A 25082-nucleotide genomic window follows, 5' to 3' on the forward strand; every position below is an offset into this window, starting at 1 on the left:
AAGACCATATGGCATGCAGGCGAGAGAGGGAAGAGACCAAATCACTTGTGGGACAGGGCAGAGTTCTTCTGCCCACCCATCTTGGGCCCAGGCTCACCCAAAATTGGGTGTCTGGCTACGCCCCTATTTCAGCCACATTCATGGTAAGAACTAAGTTCTCTAACGTGGCTAACACGTGAAAGGGATCTAAAACTGGCTTACAAAAATGGCCACTACCTCATGGACTACCGGAAACAAAACAGGGCACACTCTGACCCAGCAGAGGGAAAAGCACCATGGGAGCAGAGCCTACCAACTACCAACATCGTGAGCATGTGGCACAAGCTAGTGGAATCACGGAGCCCAATACCCTACACCCACCACAATGCATTGCTGATGTGACTCTACAGTGCCCTTAACAGAAAAGGTGTCACAGTCACCCGAGAGCCACATCAGAACCAGGGAAAGGCTGTCAGAGGATAGAACACATGCTGCTGTCATGGAGGTGGGTACGGCAGTTGAGGCTGGCATACAGGCTGGAAAAAAAGTTTGTAAAGTGGGTTTTTTTTGGTGGGAGGGGGTTAGTGACCACTGGGGGAGTCCGGGGAGGTCATCCCCGATTCCCTCCAGTGTTCATCTGGTCAGTTGGGGCACTTTTTTGGGACTTGTTCGTGAAAAAAAAGGGTCTAAAAAAGTGACCCAAAATCGCGGTAAAAATGCCTTTTTTTTTTAAATTATCAGCTAAAGACGCCCATCTCTCCTCGGCCGATAACCACACCCCAGTTCCGCCTTCACCACACCTCCGACATGCCCCCATCAACTTTATTCGTTTCTGCGACGGATTGCAGTTGGAAACGCCCAAAATCGGCTTTCGATTATACCGATTTGGGCGCCCACGGGAGAAAGACGCCATCTCCCGATTTGGGTCGCAATATAGGCATTTTTCTCTTTCGATTATAAGCAGGACAGTGTCTGGCAGAAGAGTTCATGTTGCTGTCCAGAATATGAATAAAATCTTTTTGTATATTGAATTGTAAAGTGAGGTCAAAGTGGAGGCAGGGATCTGCAGTCTTGGATAAGCAGAACAGAGAGCAGACTACCAAACGTAGAATGGAGTAGAAGTTAAAAGGATTTTATTGTGCAACAACACTCTGCCTGACGTGGCCACGTTTCGCCTACAGGAGGTTGTGTCAGGGGCAACAACTAGAGAAGGATGTAAGAAAGCACACTTCCCTCTAGAACTGGCACTCAATGGCATATAGCCTTCAGGTTGAACACTGAAAATCCATTGGAGCAGTTTGCAGGCTATTTGCCATCGAATGGGAAGTGTGCTTTCTTTCATCCCCCTCTAGTCGTTGCCACTGATGCAGCCTTTTGTAGGCAAAACATGGCCACGTTAGGCCCGTGTTGTTATGTGATAAAAGCCTTTAAACTTCTATTCCAGTCTATGTTTGGTGATCTGCTCTCTAGTCTGCTTTTGAATTGTAAAGTGAAACATCCTACTTCTGTTCTTACCCATTATTTGGAGGGGAAGTGACTGAAGGGAATTTGACTTTAACTTGCATATTTTTAAATTGTAATAGATGAGTTTCATTCAGGTACACTAGCTGCCTGATATTTTGAAACATTTAATCAGCCAGGAATGGCTTCTGACCAGTTAAATGGCACTTAACTGGCTATCTTCAGTGGGAGATGGCCAGTTAGCATTTAGCGGATAACCGGTTATATCACACAATATAACTGGCTATTCGCTTATATTCAGTGCATCGCTGGCTAAGTTTGGTGGCCAAATTCAGCTGCTAAAATAGCAGGCCTATCTTTTGTCTGTTTCAACTTGACTGGCCAGCGTTGAATATCAGCTTAGCTGATTTAAGTTGAAACCAGCCAATAGTTCCTAGATATTCAAGGCCGGTCACCAGAAATGGCCCAGCATTCAATATCCGGGCTTAGCTCCAACTTCGGGAGGCAGCCTGGCTAACTCCCGTAGTCTGAATATCAGGCCCAGGTATTTTCTGTCCTTGTCACAGTTTAAGTTTGTACCTGAGGCAATGGAGGGTTAAGTGACTTGGCTGAGATCATACGGAGCAGTGTTTGGATTTGAACTGGTCTCCCCTTGTTTTTAGTCTGCCGCTCTAACCATTAATCTGGGAATGTTGGGGTCAATATTCAAAGTGATTTAACCAGCCAGAAACAGCTCCTGGCTTGTGCAGGGCTATCCACTTAACTACTACTACTACTTAACATCTCTAAAGCGCTACTAGGGTTACGCAGTGCTGTACAGTTTAACATAGAAGGACAGTCCCTGCTCAAGGAGCTTACAATCTAAAGGACAAATGTACAGTCAGGCAAATAGGGGCAGTCAGATTGGGGCAGTCTAGATTTCCTGAATAGGTATAAAGGTTAGGTGCCGAAGGCAACATTGAAGAGGTGGGCTTTGAGCAAGGATTTGAATATGGGTAGGGAGGGGGCTTGGCGTAAGGGCTCAGGAAGTTTATTCCAAGCATAGGGTGAGGCGAGGCAGAGAGGGCGGAGCCTGGAGTTGGCGGTGGTGGAGAAGGGTACTGAGAGAAGGGATTTGTCCTGTGAGCTGTCTTTATGCTGAATATCGCACTTAACCGCTTATGTTTTATCTTGCCGCTTATGCCCAGATATTCAATGTTGGAACCCAGAAATGGCCTGGAATTCAATATCTAGGAATAAAGCCAGCAGCAGTCAGCAAAACACTGATCACTGCCAGCTGAATATTCACCCCTATGTATACTCATGCTTTTTGATAAGAGTGCTCACCGATGATGTTACTAGTGATGGAAGTTTAGTTTGTACGGCATTCCTCCTGGTGAAGAGTTCAATTGGATTCTGTGCTACAATAATTGGGACAGTGGATATACCTTAGCATTATCAGCTGACTGCTTTTTGTAACTGCAGATGGTGAATTTTCATCCAAAATTGTCAGTTTGTTTTCCTGTGCACAGATGGATTTGTATATTAGATTTTCTTGCTTAATGAATACTGATAGTGAAGAGACTGGTATAGTGTTTTTGTTTATAGTGGTAGCATCCTCTTTTGTTTTTTGGCACCAGTAGGAGTGGAGGAGTGGCCTAGTGGTTAGGGTGGTGGACTTGGTCCTGGGGAACTGAGGAATGAGTTCAATTCCCACTTCAGGCACAGGCAGCTCTGGGCAAGTCACTTAACCCTCCATTGCCCCTGGTACAAAATAAGTACCTGAATATATGTAAACCGCTTTGAATGTAGTTGCAAAAACCTCAGAAAGGCAGTATATCAAGTCTCATTTCCCTTTCCCTTATAATATCAGAAGTGAGCCAAGTATCGGGCAATCAAGCCATTGTGACCTCACTGATGAGGTTGGCTCTTATTGGTGGAATGAGTGGAGGAGTAGCTAGTGGTTAGTGCAGTAGACTTTGATCCTGGGGAACTGAGTTCGATTCCCACTGCAGCTCCTTGTGACTCTGGGCAAGTCACTTAAACCCTCCATTGTCCCAGGTACAAATAAAGTACCTGTATACAATATGTGAGCCACATTGAGCCTGCCATGAGTGGGAAAGCGCAGGGTACAAATGTAACAAAAATAAAAACAGTGTTTTTTTTCTCCTGTTTAGGATTTGTTTTCTGCTGCTGCTTTTTTAGGAACTCCATTAGAAACCAGTGATATAGCCATCATCTGTGTAGACCTTCTGTGGCAGTTGAGGTTTTGTTTATTTAAATTGTGGTTTTATCTACCCCAGTCTCTTCCTTTAACAATTTTTGTTCTCCAGTTTTGTTATAGATGTAAAAAATCATGGCGGTGCTATAGTTTCCCCCTCCTGACACAGCTAATGGCGAAACAAGTGGCCTTTGTCGGGGCTTTGGAAATCTGTGTGCTTTGATGACAGTAGAGAAGGACTGAGCAATTATTGAACTCATTGAAGATGAGTCACTGAAGATAAGTGGTGCATTTTAACATGGCTTAATGATTTCGTGCACAGTATTTTTGGGGAACATTTTGTATTATATTTCTTGGACAGTTGTAAAGAATGCGAGCGTTCTTTTTTGAGGCGTTTTTTAGACGCTTATTTGGAGCAGTTGGTTTTTTCTCCATTTGGAGATTTTTCCCCTGCTCTTTCTTCCAGCATATTGGACTCCGACTGGGGATTTGATTTCAAAAGCCTTTGGGCTCCCCTGGAGCCGAGGTTTGAGGTTTATTTATTGCTGTAGCTTTTTTTCTCTTCCTTGGTGCGGTGCTCCTTCGTCTGCCTCCTAATTAGCAAAGTATTTTCTGAGATTGATATTAGATCTTTGCTTCTCTCTATTTTGGGGTTTTCTTTATATAACAAAAATATATATATATATTTATTAAATTTCGCGGTTTTCATTTGCCATTGATATGGGAAATGTCATTTGAAACAAATATACATCCCTGGTGTGCTGTTCTTGAGCAGACTTCGATGGACCTTGCTGGTCTTTATCTGCCATCATCTAATATGTTAATATGTATGCAAATCTGAATGCATAACATTACATGAGAACTAAGTTTGTTCACATGTGAAACACCTTTTATCATGCCAGCCATTCTGGATACCCTTTGAAGCTGTCTCTGTCTCTCTAAGCAGGGCAGCTATTTGAGTCTGCATTACTCAGTGAATAATGTTTATTTTGATGGAGGACAGTTGTTGAGTCTGTTCTGCAATCGTAACGAGGCAGAATGTTCAGAATGCTGTCATATTTCCGTAATGAGAAATGACTTACATCCAATGAGGTTTATGTATTCCGCTGCAAGGCATTGATGGAGGGGCTGGGAATATGGAAAGGTCGGATTTGGTGGTGCTCTCAGACTGTCAAACACTTGCTGGTCACAGACAGCATTTCTCCCCCTGATCTTCACCACTGGCCTGGAGTTACCTATATCCTGCAGTGAGAGTCATGCTGGGCAGGGACTCCAGCTTCTTCCAGCTCCCTGTGCCAACGCTGGCAAAAGCAGTACCTTGTTTAAAACATGATTTCCTGTTATTGAAACATCTATAAAAGGAACTCAGAGTCCTGGACTCATATCCCAAGACTGCTTACATTAGCCAGCATGAAATTGCAGCACTGGATCACATGACTCCAGAGATGGATGATCATAGTGTGATTTATCCCACTGCCATCCAAGTGCAGAGCAGCTTCATGTCCAAAGCCTGCAGCTGTGATCATATAGCACCTCTTGCCTGGAAAGAGACGGACCTGTTCAGGAGAACAGATCCCCAGCCTGCTTAAAGAAAAAAAATGTTTTAAGTGCTTTCTAACTTAGAATTTTTTTTTAATCATTCTTAGGTAGACTGGTAGTATGTGGACTTGTTTTTATTCATCTGCAAGTATAGAGAAGATGAAATGGTAAGAAAAAGAGAGGGAGGGCAGGCTTAAACATCAGACAAACCAGGCAGTTGCCTGGGCAGCAGCTTCTCTGGAGGCAACCAAGAGCAGCCGCAGTCTAAACAAAACATTAGGTTCTGAAATCCACACAAACTGAATTTTCTCCACTGGAAGGATGGGCAGTTTTGGCAATTACCCCTAATTGGATTCACTTCAGTCAACATTCAGCTGGTGACAGTCAGTGTTTTTTTAAATGCTGGCTACCTTGGGCAGGATTAGACCCCCTGATATTCAATGTTAAGCCATGTTCAGGCAATGGCATTGAATATTCGTGGCTGATCAGCCAAGGGTTTGCAGCTGGGATACATGTGGGTCCCAGACGATATTCTGATCCCTCCTGCTACTCCACCATCATTATCAGACCTCTCCTGATTTTCATCCCCCTAACCCCTCACCATTACCAGATCTCTCCCAATGCTGATCTTCCCCGTGACCCCTTCACGATTACCAGACTCCCCCTTCCCATATCCAAATAGGCTTCCTAAGGCCTACCTTAAGCTCCCTGGTGGTCCAATGGGTCATTGGAGCAGGAATGAACCCCATTTGCTCCTGCTTCTTTGCAGTTGCAGCTCTAAAATGGCAGCTGTGGCTGATTTAAGGTAAGCACAAGGCACTGTTCCCTCTAAGTTGAGCGGGAGTCCTCCACCTAAAATCCTGCCAGTGGCTGGTGCTATTTCACTATCACGTTTTCAATAGCAAGGGACAGGCAAGCTCTGCAGAGAATCTGCCTGTCCCTTGAGACTGAAGCACTACCCCCCACCGGCAGCAATGCAGTTGAAGGACTCCTGCTTAGATTAGAGAGAACAGTGACCCGGGGGGCCTATCTGCACATGAGGGCGGGGAGTGGAATCTGGTGATGGGGTCAGGAGGGAATGGAATTGGGGGAGTCTGGTACTGGTGGCAGGGGTAAAGAGGGAATGGAATCAGGGGGGAGTCTGGTAATGGCGGCAGGGGTCAGGAGGGAATGGAATTGGGGTGAGGAGTCTGGTAATGGTGGTGAGGGTCAGGAGGGAATGGAATCGGAGGTCTAGTAATGGTGGTGGAATCTGGTCATGTTGGGGGTTGGGAAGTAGGGGAGCAGGTGTGAGAGATGCAGTCACTACCTGGAAACTCTGTATTGCCAGCTAATATTCAGTGCTGGCACTCACATAGCTAGGTGAGCATAATTAGGACTACTTTTACTATCTACCTGCATAGTTATATAGGCAACAGCACTTAATATTACCAGTACTAGCATAACTCCTGGCTCCTCCCTGACTTCACCCCCACCCCCGAAATACCCTTCTCCTGCCTGGATTTTTTGTGGCCAGATAGTGTGGAAAGAGGGAAGCCCTGTGGAATTCCACTAATAGGTCTCCAAAAGGAAGACAGTTTACCATTTTTACATAATACCATCTGTTAGAAACATACCGGCAGTTATTCAAAGCTAGTTAACTGGCTGGAAATGGCCACTGATCAATTAACTCGCTTGGTCATGCCTACCAGTGATTTTCAGCATTACTTAACTGGTCATCTTTGCTGAACTTAATGCTGAGTATGTTGAGGGCATTCTGGGAGCGTTCCAGAGGTAGAGTCCAGCTAGGTCCTGATATTCAGATCTAACTGGCCAGGCTTAGTACAGAAACAGGGCTGCATGAATAGCCTATTTTTATGCACTAAACCATAGCGTGGTTACATCTGAATATTAACTGGTCATGTGCCAGTCGGCTTTAAAAATAAAAACAAAAACAGCAATTCAATGCTGAAGCCTACACAGGGAAATTACCACATACAGTGGAGGTGCGATGAATCCTACGTGAAGTAGTCAAGACAAAGGGGAAGGGAGTAGGACAGGTAGGCTGTATCCAAACACGAGGGAGACGTATGTATTTCCAAATCTTTATTGAGGAATAATCAATTGACTCGACACAGCTGCTGTGTTTCAGCGCAGGTGCACCTGCATCAGGAGTCTACAAATATTGAAACATATATAATTCCAACATAATAAAAATCAACAGAAATTATAATACACAAAATAATAAAAAAAGTCTGACAAAATATATTAAGAATTTTTTTTTAATATTTTAAAAAATGTATTAAGAAAGGAAAGATGTCAAAACAAGGAAGTGATACCATAGATACCATTTAAATGTATCATAATATACAAACAAGCAAAATGTGGGCACATATAAAATACCATATTTGCAAGTTTGTTGATCTGTAATATTACTTGTTTCCATGACATACAAGAGTTTTATCTTGAACAAGAGCTATAAGAAATGTGTGGAATCCTTGTGGATAGAAATGCCATGTGTGAGGGGAAGGCATATATGGTAGGGCTATACAACCGTCCACCAAGATAGAACAAACAGACAGATGAAGAAATATTTATAGGAATTAGGAAAGCTGGCAAATTGGTAGTATTATAATACTGGATAAATGTTTCATCAGGGAGAGCTAGGAAAGTAAAAATCCTAGATATAATAAATGACTGATTCTTGGAGCAACTGGTCCAAGAACCGACAAGAGAGGGAGCTATTTTAGATCGGGTCCTTAGTGGAATGCAAGGCATGGTACGAGACGTAACAGTGTTGGATCCCCTGGGAAACAGTGATCATAACATGATCAAATCTGAGCTGATATTTGGAGTGAAGTCACTAAGGAAATCTACTGTAGCAGCTTTTAATTTTCAAAAGGGCAACAGCAACAAAATGAGATGGTTAAAAAGAAGCTAAAACGTCAGCTGCAAAGGTTAGGGATTTAAATTGGGCATGGGCATTGCTTAAAAATATTATCATTGAAGCTCAGACCAGATGTATTCCATATATTAACAAAGGTGCAAAGAAGAGCAAACGACAGCCGGCATGATTAAAGCGTGAAGTGAAAGAGACTATCAGAACGAAAGAACATCCTTCAAAGAATAGAAAAAGGATCCAAATGAAGAAAATAAGAAGTAGCATAAGTACTATTAAGCTAGATGCAAAGCATGATAAAGAAGGCTAAAAAATAGAATATGAAAAAAAACTTGCCACGTAGACAAAAACTCATAGTTACAACTTTTTCAGGTACATCAGAAGCATAAAGCCTATGCGTGAATCCATCAAATATTAGATCATGAAGGAGCAAAAGGGGAACTCAGGATGACAAGGCCATGGTGGAGAGATTGAATGAATTCTTTGTTTCGGTCTTTACAGAAGAAGATATACGAGATCTACCAGAAATATTTTTCAAGAGTGAAGAGGTGAAGGAACTGAAAAGAAATCTCAGTGAGCCTGGAAGATGTACTGAGCCAAATCAACAAGTTGAAAAGTAATAAATCACCTCGATCAGATAGCATGTACCCCAGGGTACTAACATGAAATTGCTGTTCTTCTGTTAGTGATTTCTAACCTATTGTTAAAATCATCTGTAGTACCTGAAGATCGGAAGGTGGCCAATTTAACGTAGATTTTTAAAAAGGGTTCCATGGGTGATCTGGAAAATTACAGACCTATAAGCCTGACTTCAGTGCCAGCGAAAATAGTATAAGCTACTTAAAAGAATAAAATTACAGAACACATAGACAACATGGTTTAATGGGATAGAGTCAGCATGGATTCAGCCAAGGGAAGTCTTGGCTCACCAATTTGCTTCATTTCTTTTCATAAAGGTGATGTAGTGTATCTAGATTTTCAGAAAGCTTTTGACACAGTTCCTCATGAGAGACTCTGAGAAAATTAAGTCATGGGATAAGAGGCAATGTCCTTTTGTGGATTAGGAATTAGTTATTGGGCAGAAAACAGAGGAGAGGGTAGGTTTAAATGACCATTTTCTCAATGAAGCAGTGGCGTACCAAGGGGGGGGCGGTGGGGCGGTCCGCCCCGGGTGCCAGTGGGGTGGGGGGTGCTCCGCTCCCGCCGCCTCCCGTGGCCATTCCCGCGGCGCCACACATTAAAAAACCGGCGAAGCAGCGTCGCAGGCAGCGCCTCGCGCCCTGCTTGTAAAAAAAAAAAAAAAATCAAATCTCCTTAATCCTTTTCCTCCTCGTCTTGATGTCGACTCGGGCCTTCCAATCAAGGCCCGAGTCGACGTCAAGACGAGGAGAAGGAAGGAGATTTGATTTTTTTTTTTTTTACAAGCAGGGCACGAGGCGCTGCCTGCGACGCTGCTTCGCGGTTTTAACGGGACTGAGGTGGGGAAGGAGAGGGGCGAAAGGGACTCAGGTGGGGGTTCAGAGGGGAGAAGGGGACTGGGGTGGGGGTCTCAGACAGCGGAGGGGAGAAGGGGACTGGGGTGCGGGATCTCAGAGGGGAGAGGGGACTGGGGGTGGGGATCTCAGAGGGGAGAAGGGAAGGGGAGGGGAGAGGGGGACGGGTGGGGGTGTTCAGAGGGGAAAAGGGGAGGGGGAGACGGGGACTGGTGGTGGGGAGAAGGGGACTGGGGTGGGTCTCAGACGGGGGAAGGGGAGGGGAGAAAGGGGACTGGGGTGGGGGTGTTCAGAGGGGAGAAGGGGACTGGGTGGGGATCTCAGACAGGGGAGGGGGAGGGGAGAAGGGGACTGGGGTGGGGGTGGTTCAGAGGGGAAAAGGGGAGGGGGAGAAGGGGACCTGGGGTGGGAATCTCAGACAGGGGATGGAGAAGGGGACGGGTGGGGATCTCAGGGGGAGAAGGGGAGGGAGAAGGGACTGGGGTGGGGGTGTTCAGAGGAGGAGAAGGGGACTGGGGTGGGGGTCTCAGACAGGGGAGGGGAGAAGGGGACTGTGGTGGGGGTCTCAGAAGGAGAAGGGGAGGGGAGAAGGGGACTGGGGTGGGGATGTTCAGAGGGGAGAAGGGGGCTGGAACTGGGGGCTGAAAAAAGGGGCAGAGAGAGAGAGGGGACAGATCCTAGATGGAAGGGGGAGCGAGAGGGAGGGCAGACCCTGGATGGATGGGAGAGGGAGGGCAAATGGTGTGATGAAGGGGCAGAGAGAAGAGAGCAAGGCAGTGGATGGAAGGCGACGGCAGAGAGGGCAGACACTGGATGGCAGAGAGAGAGAGAGAGAGAGAGAGTGAAGACAGATGCTGGATGGAAGGCAGACGGTGAAAGAAGATGAGGAAAGCAAAACCAGAGACAACAAACTGTAAATAAAATATATTTTTTTATTTTTTTTGCTTTAGGATAAAGTATTGTAGATGTGTTAATGTTTATAATAGAACATGTAAATAAGGTAATCTTTTTAATTGGACTAATTTTAATACATTTTGACTAACATTTCGGAAGAACAAAACCCCCTTCCTCAGGTCAGGATAGGATACTGTAACCGCAATCACTATACTGTACTACCTGAGGACGGAGGTTTTGGCCTCTGAAGCTAAATGTATTAGTCCAATAAAATGGTATTATTTTACTTTCTATATTTGTTTAGTTCTATTTGTTAATTTGTAAAGTGGTGATTGTACTTGGTTAGTTTTTTTTCAAAATTTAAATCTGCTGTCTTTATATTTTGCACAGTACTAGGGGACAGTTTTCTGTTTCTGTGGGTTGCATTGTATGCAGAGTCTGGCCTTGGGGGTTCAGTTTAATTTTTGTCTAAATAGAAAGTTTATGATTACTATTCTATAGTGGATTAGGGTGTATCTGTTGTTGTGAAAAGACATGGCTTTCAGTTGGCATTGACTGTGCAGGATCTACGATCTGTACTATTCTGTCTGGTTTCGTTTTACAATAGGTGAATTGGTGTTCTAGTGCTCACTGTAGTGTTTAAGATGCTTTCCTTTTCCTTGTGTGACTCGTAGAAATGACTGCTTATGGTATGGTAGAAATGCTCTATAGGTCCTGAGTGTTTTTGTATTCTCGGCATGCCTTAGTACTGGATTTGGGGGGGTGGGGGGGGGGGGGTGGGTGGTTAAAAAATGACCGGCCCCCGGGTGTCAAACTACCTAGGTACGCACTGCAATGAAGGAGTGTGAATAGTGGAGTGCCACAGGGATCTATACTGGGACTGGTGCTGATAACATTTATAAATGATCTGGAAATCAGATAGATGAATGAGGTGATAAATTTGTAGATGTTACAAAACTATTCAAGGTTTGTTAAACATGTGCAGAATATGAAAAATTGCAAGAAGACCTTAGGAAATTGGAAGACTTGGTATCGAAATGGCAGATGAAATGTAAGATGGACAAATGCAAAGTGACGCGCATTGGGAAGAATAATCACAGAGAGGGTGGTGGATACATGGAATGCCCTCCTGCGGGAGGTGGTGAAGATGAAAACGGTAATGGAATTCAAACATGTGTGGGATAAACACAATGGAATCCTGTTTAGAAGGAATGGATCCACGGAATCTTAGCAGAGATTGGGCGGCAACACTGGTAATCAGGAAAGCAAACTAGTGCTGGGCAGACTTCTACAGTCTATGCCCTGACTGTGACTAAATCAGGGGCGTAGCCACGGGTGGGCCTGGGTGGGCCCAGGCCCACCCAGTTTTGTTTCAGGCCCACCCAGCAGTGGAGGCAGCGGAGCGGAGGGAGCAGGCTGAGCTCGATCCCGCATCTGCCCCGCCCGCCCGCCGTACCTTTAATATTACAGTTTTGCTGGAGTCGCGGGCAGCCTTCCCTTCCCTCGTTGCAAGTCGGATGATGGCCTCCGCCCCTCGTAGAAACAGGAAATACGTCAGAAGAGGGCGGAGCCATCATCCGACTTGCAACGAGGGAAGGGAAGGCTGCTGGAACTGGCGTAAGCCTGCCGATGTCTTCAATGCCGGCTGCCCGCGACTCCAGCAAAACTATAATATTTAAAGGTACGGGGGGGGGGACCGGAAGGAAACAGGGCAGACAGGAGAGGAGGGTTGCTGCACATGGTGGAAGAAGGGGAGAGGAGGGTTGCTGGACATGGTAGAAGAAGGGGAGAGGAGGGTTGCGGGATGGAGGGAAGGGGAGAGGAGGGTTGCTGGACATGGTGGAAGAAGAGGAGAGGGCAGGGGAGAGGAGGGTTGCTGGATGAAGGGAAGGGGAGAGGAGGGTTGCTGGACATGGTGGAAGAAGGGGAGAGGAGGGTTGCTGGATGGAGGGAAGGGGAGAGGAGGGTTGCTGGATATGGTGGAAGAAGGGGGAGAGGAGGGTTGCGGGATGGAGGGAAGGGGAGAGGAGGGTTGCTGGACATGGTGGAAGAAGGGGAGAAGAGAGGGCAGGGGAGAGGAGGGTTGCTGGATGAAGGGAAGGGGAGAGGAGGGTTGCTGGATATGGTGGAAGAAGGGGGAGAGGAGGGTTGCTGGATGGAGGGAAGGGGAGAGGAGGGTTGCTGGACATGGTGGAAGAAGGGGAGAGGAGGGTTGCTGGATGGAGGGAAGGGAGAGGAGGGTTGCTGGACATGGATGGAAGAGAGGGAAGGGAGAGAGAAGAAATGCTGGACATGGATGGAGGGGATGGAAGAATGAGAAGGAGATGAGATGAGGGAAAAGGAAGAGAGGAGAAAAACTGCACATGGATGAAGAAAATAGGCAGAAGCTGGATCCACTAGACAGTCAAGTCTGCAGAGGACCCAGCTTTTACTTATGGATATAGAGCAAGAAATGAAGAAGAAAGGAGGAAAGTAAAGAAATAAATGGAAAGGAAGCCCTGGAAACGGAGTTAAGAGGGACAGATAGCAGCAGAATCGGATACTGGGCCAGCCATGATCAGAAAAACAGTCACCAGACAACAAAGGTAGAAAAAATCATTTTACTTTTCATTATAGTGTTTGGAATATGTCCACTTTGAGAATCAGGTGCTCAACATTAAAAGTTTATATTTATTTACTTATTTATGGTATTTTATCCCACATTAAACATGAATTAAATTGAACCTGGGATCATTTAATTTTTTTTTCCTGGAGACAGTAATGCATTGCCCCCCCCCCCCCCCCCAGGCTCTCTCCCCGGCTATAGCCAGCTCTGCAATTTTGAGGGGAGGTGGACGGGCGCAGAGGTGGACCGGGGAGAGAGCCTGTGTTAAACATATACCAGCACACCACTGTCTAGTGCCCACCCATCCAACCTGTTGGCCCACCCAAAAATTGACTTCTGGCTACGCCACTGGACTAAATAGATATGGATGGGCTCGAGTATAAATTTTAAGGGGCTTTGACGTTACCTTCAGAACTTTTTGCACAAGAACAGTGCTGGGCAGACTTCTACGGTTTGTGCCCTGAGAATGGCAAGGACAAATCAAACTCGGGTATACATATACCACATACCATGTAAAATGAGTTTATCTTGTTGGGCAGACTGGATGGACCATACAGGTCTTTATCTGTCGTCATTTACTATGTTACTATGTAATCCGAATCATAGTTTCTGATGCTAGGGTCCACCTTAGGAATCAGCACTCAAAAAAGATCTAGGTGTCATAGTGAATCGATTTTTCACTGTTTCAAGTACAAAGACCAGGGGACACTCAATGAAATTACATGGAAATACGTTTAAAACAAATAGGAGGAAGTATTTTTTTTTTACTCAAACAATAGTTAAACTGTGGAACTCGCTGCCGATGTTGTGTAACAGCAGTTAGCGTATCTGGGTTAAAAAATTTTTGAACAAGTTTCTGGAAGAAAAGTCCATAGTCTGTTATTGAGATGGACATGGGGGAAGCCACTGCTTGCCACGGGATTGGTAGCATGGAATGTTGCTACTATCTGGATTTCTGCCAGGTACTTGTAACCTGGATTGGCTACTGTTGAAAGCAGGATTCTGGGCTAGATGGACCCTTGGTCAGACCCAGTATGGCTATTCTTATGTTCTTATGTCTGACCAAGAAGCTTGAGAAATTCTTGATGACTATGTTAAAAAAGAAATCCAAAGAATGACCGTTATCATGTGTGACCTGAACTTTTAAAAGAGATAGTGGAGAGGAGTTACAGACCAAGAAAGGGATCTGGGAGTCATCGTGGATAGGACGTTGAAATCTTCCGCTCAATGTGCTGCGGCGGCCAAGAAGGCGAACAGAATGTTGAGTATTATTAGAAAAGGGATGGAAAACAAGCATGAGGATGTTATAATGCCGTTATATCGCTCCATGGTGCGACCGCACCTGGAGTATTGTGTTCAGTTCTGGTCGCCTCATCTCAAAAAAGATATAAAGGAATTGGAGAAGGTGCAGAGAAGGGCGACGAAAATGATAAAAGGGATGGGACGTGGCAGTGCTTATGTACTTATGCTTATGTGACACGACCTGAAGTGGAAAATATTGGGAAGGCCTCAATAGGTACCTCGTTAAATTTAGTTACAGTAACTACAGATTTTACGGCTGTTTAGTAAAAGGGTTCTACAGTATCAAAGGGATCTGTTTCAACCGTATTCCAGTGAGACCATGCACAGACATACTACAAATCATCATCTCCATCCCAAATTCATTATAGAACATACCTAAGTTATGAAAAAAATCCTTGCAAACCTCTTTTATTTTTCCTGATCTAAAACAGTAATGATTTTATATCCACTGTTTTATATAGTTGTTCAGGTGTATCAACTAGGGGTAGCCAGAACTTTACTTTAAAAAAGCCCATGACAGGCCAATAGACTCCTACTTGAAAGAGATACCGTTTAAAATAATACATCTTCAGGGCAGGATTAAGGCATATGCAATCTAGGCCTATGGCCCAAATGATTAGGATGGCCCAGAGCAATAGGTTAATTGGATTACTCACAAGGCTGATTTTTGCTCTGGGAAGTCGATGGCCAGCAGAAAGGAGAATGGGGGGGTGGGGGTGGAAGGAGACCAGAATCAATGCTTAAAAAAGGTCTGTTTTCACCACTCCTTGTGCATTACCCTCTGTTTTGCAAGGAGCACTTCTTACATTCAGCTTTCTCCTCTGCAGAACCATTTTGAGTGTCATTTCTGCCAATTCTAAAATGTATTTACGTTAAGGGCAGGGCCCAATGTGCTTGTTTGGCTAGGGATCACTAAAGGTTCAATCCTACCCTATCCATCATTGTTATATTGACAAAGTAAAGCCTTACAAAATGAAATTGTCTAAAACAGAAGAATGCATCAAGGACAAACTGAGCAGGAAAGCTTGGTGCAAAACTTTCTAAAGTTCGGGAAATGATATATTTGAGTATTTTGAGAGCATGAGCTGAAATTCAAGGTGCCCCAGTATGTAAATACTTCATCAAGGAGTGATGTTAGTGCTGGGTGATTTCACAACATATAATGTGGAAGGGTCAGAAGGCCTTTGTGGACATTGCCTTATTGATTGCAAGGGAAATGGGTGTTGCTGAGATGGATAGAAGAGTAACCAGATAATAATATAGGCCTATGGAAAGATACAATGATACAAGTAATGCAATTTGAGAGATCTGATGTAAAGTTGGCAAAGTGAAAAGTCTCCAAAGAATATATAGAAACATGGAAAGCATTCAGTGAATTGTTGGCCAAAGGCAGACACAGAGTTTTGAGGGATGTGGGGTGTTCGGTGGAATGGGAATAAAGGAGTCGACTATGTTAAAGGGGTGGCAGATGGGAAATAGGAGCAGGGGAGGACGAGATTTAAGTGGATGTGGGAGAGTGAAGATAGATGATGTGAATACCAAGAAGGAAAGGGAGTGGTTTATCCAGCTTATCACCAAGTTTCTTAGTGATGATCTGGATAAAGATGCCAGTGACTTATGAGGACTTAATGCTGAAAATGTACATAATGTTTAACTTGTGCGGAGTGAATAATTTGTGTATATTATTTTCTTATTATGTTTCAAAATGCAATTTGTTGTTAAGACACTGCTTGAGCATTTATAGTGCATTACATACAAGAATCAAATTCAGTTACACTTTGTTGAAAGTACAAGTTTAAGCACATAAATACATTGCAGTAAATTTATGTTGGTTATTTTCGAAGCGCCAGTCCTGTCTTGGATATCTGAAAACTGGCATTTAGATATCCATATTGCATGAACATCCAAAATCCAATTTTACAAAGGCAAGATATGGATGTCTAACTCTTTAATATGTCCATATAGCAAGGGGATGTGATCTGGGCGTGTTTTGGGCAGAACTAAGGAAGGGCCCAAAATATGGACGTCAAACTCCGGAAGCGGTGTCCGAGTCTAAAAAGGTTGAGGTTGTTATTTAGACCTAGTACTTGTCACGTCCAATTTACAGCAAGGTGCTCTGACTGATCAGCTACCTACTGGAAGGATTAAGGCAGGACACCTCCTTAATCCCCTAGTGATTGCTGGCCCCCTCCTCCTCCCCTGAATGTGAAACCAGCAAGCGATACCAGGCCCTCTGACAGCTTTAGGTATTATAAACGTTCTTAATAGATCAACATGCAAGTCTGACGAGTAGTCTAGTAGTTAATGCAGTGGATTAAGGACTGAGGGACCCAAGTTCAACTGTTATTGTATTGTATTTTATTGTGAGCCCTCCAGGGACAGAAAAATATCTACTGCAAGGCTGAAGACTATTGAAGTGGTGTACATTCCTGCAGGGCTCACAATTTATTAAAAAAAAAGGAGAGAGAGAGAGACAAAGTGGGGTTCAACCTGGGTCCTTTGATTCTCAATTAGGCTACTCCTGTGCTCTTCATGGACCTCTGTGTGGCCATTTTATAAAATGGATATTCCTATGCTTCTACGCGGATGTCAACGTCCCTTGTTTTCACCGTTCATAATCTGGACATTTCACTTTGTAAAATGGATGTTCATGCTGGACATTTCCAGCATGTAACGTCCATCTCACATGTATTTAGAACAGGCTGTATCCTTTTCTAAAATACATGTGAGATGGATGTCCATTTGTGATGTATTGACTACTAAAATGCTGCTCCACTCTTAAACTTTGCAAAGCTACCACCTACCTTTTGCCATGGAGTGTAAGGCCTGCTTCTGCTGACCTGGCTGCCCTCTACCAACCTTCCAGATAGACAACTGATTCTGAGGTGTTCAGTCCTGCCAGCACTAATCTTGCTTCCCTGTGTCTTGCAGTATCCTTGATTGCCAAACGTCCCTAGTCCTCATCATCTGTTTCCAGTCAATCCATGATGGCATGGTCCCTTAGCATGCTGTGGATCACATTGCAGCAGTTCTGAATTAATACCATTTCCTTCTGGAGCACTAGACCATTTCTGGGAAAGAGGAGAGAATATTTCATGGAGGAGAGGAGCTTTAAAGCCTCTTAGCTGACCCCTGAGGTGGGTATTTTGGGAACAGTCCATAGAGTATTGATTGCAAGGTAACGTATTTTCTCAGGATGCAGTATTTAATTTCTATGGGGTCAATATACAAAATTATTTAGCTGTTAAATTACTCTGAGTGGATCATGAGATTACATTCAGCAACAGGTAACCAGACAGAGCAACTGAAATATCTACTCTGACCACCACAGCACTAGCCAATTAATGCCGGGGTGGTGCAGGGATGGAGTCAAGAGTTATGCAGGCACCAGCTATATTCAGTGCCAATGCCCGCATAGCTAACTGGGGATGTTGGACCACATGATTAACTATACCCAGTTAGCTTTGTGGGTATGGTACTGATTATTTCTATAATACTAAATGTTTATTTCTTATATATCTCCACGATTCGTGATGTATTGTAAGCCATATTGAGCCTGCAAAGAGGTGGGAAAATGTGGGATACAAATCAGGGGCGTAGCTATGGGTGGGCCTGGCTGGGCCCAGGCCCGCCCAGCGCCAGCCCCAGCTCCCATTGCCGGCCACTGCTGCTTTTCCTGTTGAGCAGCAGGATCGGCGCTACAAAAAGAAGAAGCGCTAACGGCGCTAAGGACGAAAAATGTTTAAAAAAAAAAAAGCGCGGCACCGGCAGGCACTGTCTTGGCAGCCTTGAGGCATTGGCTGCTGGCTCGCAGGCTCCTCCCGTCTCCTACGTCACTTCCCCTGGAGCGACGCAGGGGCAGTAACGTAAGAGACGGGAGGAGCCTGCGAGCCAGCAGCCAATGCCTCAAGGCTGCCAAGACAGTGCCTGCCGGTGCCGCGCTTTTTTTTTTTTAAACATTTTTCGTCCTTAGCGCCGTTAGCGCTTCTTCTTTTTGTAGCGCCGGCCCTGCTGCTCAACAGGAAAAGCAGCAGTGGCCGGCAATGGGGGCTGGCGCTGGCATGCAGGGCAGGCCTCGTCGAGGAAAAGAGGGAAAACATGGGAGGATGGGGAGAAAAAGAGGGAAAACAGATGGAAGGATGGCAGAGAATGAGGGAAAAAACATGGAAGGATGGCAGAGAATGAGGGAAAACATGGAAGGATGGGGAGAAAAGAGGGAAAACAGATGGAAGGATGGCAGAGAAAGAGGGAAACAGATGGAAGGATGGCAGAGAATGAGGGAAAACATGGAAGGATGGCAGAGAAAGAGGGAAAACATGGAAGGATGGGGAGAAAGAGGGAAAACATGGAAGGATGGGGAGAGAAAGAGGGAAAACGGATGGATGGGGAGAGAGACTCTGGATGGAAGGATGGGGAGAGAAAGGGGAGAGACTGGAAGGATGCAGAGAGAAAGGGGAGAGACTGGAAGGATGTGGAGAGAGAAGGGACACTGAACAGAAAAGGGTAGAGTGATACAGAGACACTGGTTAGAAAGAGGGAGAGAGAGACATTAGATGGAAGGATCAGGAGAGAGGGTAGATGGATGGAAGGATGGGGAGAGAAAGAGGGAAGACGATGGATGGAAGGGTAGGGAGAAAGAGGTGACACTGGACGGAAGGATGCAGAAAGAAAGAGGGGAGACTACTGGAAGGATGGGGAGAGAAAGAAGAGAGCTGCTGGATGGAAAAGGAGAGTAGTGAAAGACTGGAGAATAAGAGGAAGGGGCATGGGGAGAATAAGGGTGAGAAAAAGATGAAAAGCCATAAGTAGATGAAGGAAATTAAAGAATGGATAGTAAGAATGAATTAAATCAGGACAGAGAGAGGCAGAAAAATATTGAAGAAAGCAAAGAAAAAGGAGAGAAAAATGAGAAATGGCCAGGAAACCGTGGCAGAAGAGTTAAGCGAAAACGAAGGAAAGCAGAATCTAGAGACTGGGAGTGACACAATGAGAAAAAGTAAATGGCCATACAAGAAAGGTAAAGAAAATAATTTTATTTTTAATTTAGGATAAAGTAATATGGTACCTGTGTTAATGAAGTTTCAGAGACCAATACTTCCTTCCTTAGGTCAGGCGAGGATACCGTAACAGCATTATACTGACCTGAGGCAGGAGGTTTTGGCCTCTGAAAGCTCACTGAAAAGGATTAGGCTATTAAATAAATTTCTGAAATCTGATGCACTGAAAAGCAGCACTTTACCCTGTGTGACAAATGCATCTGATTAGCGTGACTAAATTTTGCTGGGGGAGGGGGGTAGAGAGAAACTTTTGTGCCCACCCACTTTGAGTTCAGGCCCATCCAAAATTGGCAGTCTGGCTACGCCACTGATACAAATGCAATAAATAAATAAATAATAAATAAATGATCAGGTGTACCTGGCTGGTTCCAGGTGCTGGAGCGAAAGAGTAGCAAGACTGTTCCAAGAACCAAGGGAAACAGGAAAATTATGTAAAAGAAGGGTCCTTTATTGAAGTAGACTTGACACGGCACCGTGTTTCATCAGTAGTGCCTGCCTCATCACTGCTGTTTACAGCACTTCACTTTGACATTTAAGTTCTTAGATTACAGTTTGTGGAATTTTTCATTGTGTCATACCAGTGCATCATCAGTCTTTTTAAAGACTTGCACCTGGTTATACATGTGACATTGATCCATAACAACAAACAGACTCCTGAGGCAGGCACTATTGCCAAAACGCAGTGCTGTGTCAAGTCTACTTCAATAAAGGACCCTTCTTTTACATAATTTTCCGGTCTCCCTTGGTTCTTGGAAGAGTCCTGTTGGTCTTGCTACTTCCTCGCTCCTGCACTGTTCTCTCACGTAGCAGACCGTGTTGATGCCCCTGTATAAGTCGTTGGTGAGGCCCCACCTGGAGTATTGTGTTCAATTCTGGAGGCCGTATCTTGTTAAGGATGTAAAAAGAATTGAAGCGGTGCAAAGAAAAGCTACGAGGATGGTATGGGATTTGTGTTACAAGACGTATGAGGAGAGACTTGCAGACCTGAACATGTACACTGTGAAGGAAAGGAGAAACAGGGGTGATATGATACAGACGTTCAAATATTTGAAAGGTATTAATCTGCAAACGAACATTTTCCGGAGATGCGAAGGCAGTAGAACGAGAGGACATGAAATGAGATTGAAGGGGGGCAGAGTCAAGAAAAATGTCAGGAAGTATTTTTTCACGGAGAGAGTAGTGGATGCTTGGAATGCCCTCCCGCGGGAGGTGGTGGAAACGAAAACGGTAACGGAATTCAAACATGCGTGGGATAAACATAAAGGAATTCTGCTCAGAAGGAATGGATCCTAAGGAGCTTAGACGGGATTGGGTGGCAAAGACGGTGGTGGGAGACGGAGATGGTGCTGGGCAGACTTATACGGTCTGTGCCACAACCGGTGGTGGGAGGCGGGGCTGGTGGTTGGGAGGCAGGGATAGTGCTGGGCAGACTTATACGGTCTGTGCCCGGAAAAGGACAGGTACAAATCAAGGTAAGGTATACACAAAAAGTAGCACATGTGAGTTTATCTTGTTGGGCAGACTGGATGGACCGCGCAGGTCTTTTTCTGCCGTCATCTACTATGTTACTATATGTTACTGTTGGTCTTGCTACTTCCTTGCTCCTGCACTGTTCTCTTCGTAGCAGACCTTGTTTCTTCACCTTGCTGGTTGATTCTTGTCTAGTTCCAGGTGCTGCCAATAGCCCAAATATTCAGTGCCACCACCAGATAAACATTTACTCTTGTGTTCATTGCCTTCAGTAACTGATATGCAAAGAGGCAGTCCTGGACCAGTTGAAGGGTTATTTCTTCTGTCCCAATTCCTCAGACACTGCCTGTACCTGCTGAGGTCCTTTGGGTTCAATCCTGTATGAACATTCATGTGACCCCCCCTCTCCTCAGGGTCTTGGGGAGATGGAGAAATATTTAGGTGAAATAAATTGTCAGCACAAGAGAGCAGAAGATATAAACTGTAATATGACACATCAGTGAGTAACTAGGCAACTGTTGTACCCATACTAGAGGGACATGCAAATTGCTGACATCCACTGCTGGGAGAAAAAGCACATACCACTGTTATTTACACACATACATAATGATGTCATTGAGAGCTGAAGAGCAAGAATATACATATAGAAATATACATATTCTGGGGATCATGCGGGATAGAAATGTCATACATAAATAAATATTGCAAGGAGACAGCAGGAATGTATTTAATGTGGAAGGCACTCTTCACCACAACCAGGAAAGGCTTGGATTTTGCCTGGCCTCAGTTATTTGTGAGGTTCCATTCTAATAGAAAATTTCCATGAAAAGGTGTGAGGCCTGCTAAATTTTGAGGAGAAAGAGAGGCAGAGGAGAAAGAGAGGTGGAGCTGTAGCAGCAGAGAGGCAATATCTAGAGGGTACAGTCCAGAGGTGGAAAGGTAGCAGAGAGGCAGTGCTGAAAGTACACAGCCTGGAGGTGGAAAAGTGACACCCAGAGGACACAGCCCAGAGGCAGAAGGCTGCAGCAGTGGGTGAGGCAGCAGAAGAAGGAAGTGTGGATGGTCCCAGGCAACTCAGCTGTAGGATCCAGCAGTGGATAAGGGACAGGGCAGCTTCCCTTCTAGAAGGGAGGAAGGCATGGTGATGGAGAGGCAACAAAGCAGAGCCCCCTCTAGGTGGGAAGGAAGTCTAGCAGTTAAGAGACCAGATCAGACCAGGAGAACCAGGACCAGGAGAGATGGAGCTTTGAGAGCAGAGCAGCAGAGGCAGGCCAGGATTTCCAGGAGCCACTGGTCCAGTTGTACTTCAGTTTATGGTTGAGACTTAGAGAAGGAGAATGGGGAGGACAACTTGTGATGGGATATGGGGTATGATATTACTGTGCTTTATTTATTTGGTATTATTGTGCTGTGCTAGTGCCACAAATTGTCTGAATGATTACTTGATGTACCAGTGACTTCACAGTGAGAATCCTGAAAGGTAACTTTAAAACCATACAAGAACGTAAGACCTTTGAAGTCAGAATGACTGAATATTTTAACACCCAACAGAAAGGACTTAACAAGGATCTGGGGTTCCTAGCCCATTTATAAACCAAAAAGCTGTATGTCTCTGTTCATCACCCTCCCCTCACCTAACCACACCCATCCTGTTAGAATATCAATGATATGCTTTGATGTCCCCATGCATACCTCCGACCCACCCCATCCCCCCATCCTCCCACCCTGTCAGACTGTCATAGTAATGCTTGAATGTTTTCACTTATATACACTGTCAGCTAGCACATTTGCTTATTTCCGATCTGACGAAGAAGGGCAACCTTCGAAAGCTAATCAAGAAATGTATTGATAACCTTAAGAAATGTATTAATAACCTTAAGAGTGGACTAACACGGCTACCACACTCCTCGATATAACGTCTAAATCCGATTTTGGACGTTTGGTTCAAAATGTAACAAATAAAACAAATGTCCAAAAATCAAGTGGTGAATATGGCTATTTTCAAACTTTAAAAAAAAGTCTATTTTTTTTTGTTTCGAAAATGGCAGTTTCATTAGACGTTTTTAGAGGTTTTGTTATCAGTGCATTTTTCTTTTGTTACCATTAAAAAAAAAAAAAAACCCTCCAAAGGAAAAACGCACAAAATCAAGCCATTGAGATGTAGGAGGAGCCAGCATTCTTAGTAGACTAGCCACACAGATATTCCAGCAGAGCACTGGGGCACCATAGGGGCCTGAAGTGGACTTCACATAAAAGGTGCCAGGTACACATCTCATCATTACCCCAATATATTGTATACCACTGCAATAGCCCTTATGCCTGCAGGTGTCACCTATATGTAGGTAAAGTAGGATTTTGGTGGGTTTTGGAGGGCTCAAACTTTCCACCACAAATGGAGGAGTGGCCTAATGGATAGTGCAGCAGGTTGTGGACTAAGTTTGATTCCCACTGTTGCCTAAAAGTCAGCAGTGAGTTGAGATCCTCAGGAACTGGGTTCAAATCTCTCTGCAGCTCCATGTGACCCTGGGCAAGTTACTTAGCCCTCCATTGCCCCAGGTACAATATTCTACTTAGATTGTGAGCCTTTTTGGGACAGTGCCAGTGCCTGTAAGAAACTGTAACATGGTAACATAGTAGATGATGGCAGAAAAAGACCTGCACGGTCCATCCAGTCTGCCCAACAAGATAAACTCATATGTGCTACTTTTTGTGTATACCTTACCTTGATTTGTATCTGCCATTTTCAGGGCACAGACCGTAGAAGTCTTGCCCAGCACTAGCCCTGCCTCCCAACCACCAGCCCCGCCTCCCCCCACCGGCTCTGCCACCTAATCTCGGCTAAGCTTCTGAGGATCCATTCCTTCTGAACAGGATTCCTTTATGTTTATCCCACGCATATTTGAATTCCGTTACCGTTTTCATCTCCACCACCTCCCGCGAAAGGGCATTCCAAGTATCCACCACTCTCTCCGTGAAAAAATACTTCCTTTAATATTTTCATGAATCTGCCCCCCTTCAATCTCGTTTCATGTCCTCTCGTTCTACCACCTTCCCAAAAAGGTTCATTTGCGGATTAATACCTTTCAAATATTTGAACGTCTGTATCATATCACCTCTGTTTCTCCTTTCCTCCAGGGTATACATGTTCAGGTCAGCAAGTCTCTCCTCATACGTCTTGTAACGCAAATCCCATACCATTCTCGCAGCTTTTCTTTGCACCGCTTCAATTCTTTTTATATCCTTAGCAAGATACGGCCTCCAAAACTGAACACAATACTCCAGGTGGGGCCTCACCAACGACTTATACAGGGGAATTAAAACCTCTTTTCTTCTGCTGGTCACACCTCTTTCTATACAGCCTAGCAACCTTCTAGTTATGGCCACCGCCTTGTCACACTGTTTCTTCGCCTTCAGATCCTCAGATACTATCACCCCAAGCTCCCTCTCCCCATCTGTACATATCAGACTCTCCCCGCCTAACACATACGTCTCCCGTGGATTTCTACTCCCTAAGTGCATCACTTTACATTTATTCGCATTGAATTTTAATTGCCAAACCTTAGACCATTCTTCTATCTTCCGCAGATCCTTTTTCATGTTTTCCACTCCCTCCCGGGTGTGCACTCTGTTACAAATCTTAGTATCATCCGCAAATAGGCAAGCTACTGTTTCTTCAACCCTTCCCTCTCCCTGTGCACTGGCTTCACTTTACTTGACAGTGCAATGGCCGGGAATCAAACACCCAAATACAAGGCTACAGTCCCTCGGTTTACCTCCAAAGGGGTGTCTCCTTGTATTACTGTCACTCAGGCAGTCCTGAGGGCAACACCACATGATCAATTGACAACGCTGAAGCTCTGTGAACGCCTGAAGGTAGAGCTGTCTGCGGTCCTGACGCTGTGGAACCCGCCACCTGAGATGAAAAAAGATGGCGTGTCGGAGCTATAGGCGGCATTCCCGTCAAAGCTGCATCAGGCAAGCCTGAGGGTTCTCCCACTGGTGCCCGAGCCACCGAGCCTGCATGCTGCCCGTCCTGAGAACCAGCCATTAAACACGCCTCACAACCCAACACTGCTCACCGGTTTTCACACCGCGAGCAGCGCTTCCCTGAAGGCGCCAACATGCCTGACTCTCAAGGGAAAATACACCAGCTCTCCCCCGCGCTGATCATTTGGCCGTTGCCCAGCGCACTAGAAGTTGGTCT

At 45.0% G+C, this 25082-nt stretch overlaps 1 long non-coding RNA gene across 1 annotated transcript; it reads left to right on the forward strand.

Moving 5' to 3' along the window:
* The first annotated feature begins 1752 nt into the window (after positions 1 to 1752).
* Positions 1753 to 21108, forward strand: LOC115456892. The gene is made up of 3 exons (XR_003939939.1): positions 1753 to 1869; positions 13006 to 13012; positions 21093 to 21108. It is a non-coding gene; the product is annotated as an uncharacterized LOC115456892 (long non-coding RNA).
* The last annotated feature ends 3974 nt before the right edge of the window (positions 21109 to 25082 follow it).

This window comes from Microcaecilia unicolor, chromosome 13 (assembly GCF_901765095.1).
Source record: "Microcaecilia unicolor chromosome 13, aMicUni1.1, whole genome shotgun sequence".
In the NCBI taxonomy this organism is placed as follows: Eukaryota; Metazoa; Chordata; class Amphibia; order Gymnophiona; family Siphonopidae; genus Microcaecilia; species Microcaecilia unicolor.